This window comes from Triticum dicoccoides, chromosome 1B, assembly GCF_002162155.2.
Source record: "Triticum dicoccoides isolate Atlit2015 ecotype Zavitan chromosome 1B, WEW_v2.0, whole genome shotgun sequence".
NCBI lineage: Eukaryota > Viridiplantae > Streptophyta > Magnoliopsida > Poales > Poaceae > Triticum > Triticum dicoccoides.
In genome coordinates, this window is record NC_041381.1 from 642,389,452 (window position 1) to 642,389,938 (window position 487).

The window sequence follows — 487 nt, forward strand, 5'->3', positions numbered from 1 at the left end:
GGCTACTGGTGGCCGTCTCAGGGGATCCTCGTCGACGCTGAGACAGCAACAGGCGCAGCCATCACCGAACGAATCTTCTCTGCCGGCGGGCCAGACTGCGTGCGGCGCTTGGCTCCGGCTGGTCCCGCCGTTCGCGGCGCAACCGCGTGCAGCGCCGGCGACCTCCTCGCCGGCGAACGCGAACCGGAGGACCGAGGCCTCCGCCGCTGCGAGGGAGCATGCGCCGGGCAGGGGACAGGCGGACGCCGGCGGCAGGGGAGGGATATTCGGCCCGCGAGAGAGGATGGGCTGGACTAGGTGGTGAAATGGAAGGGCTCGGCCCATCTAGACCGGGGCGGTTTATTTGCCGCTTCCTATTTCGCGTTTAAGGCATCAAATACAGCGGGCAACTAATTAAGGAGTGCGGGTTCCCCTCTCGTTAGGGTTTATGTTCCTCTCGTCGCCGCCGGCGCTGTGGAGAAAATCTTCCTTCCCTCCATCGTTCTCT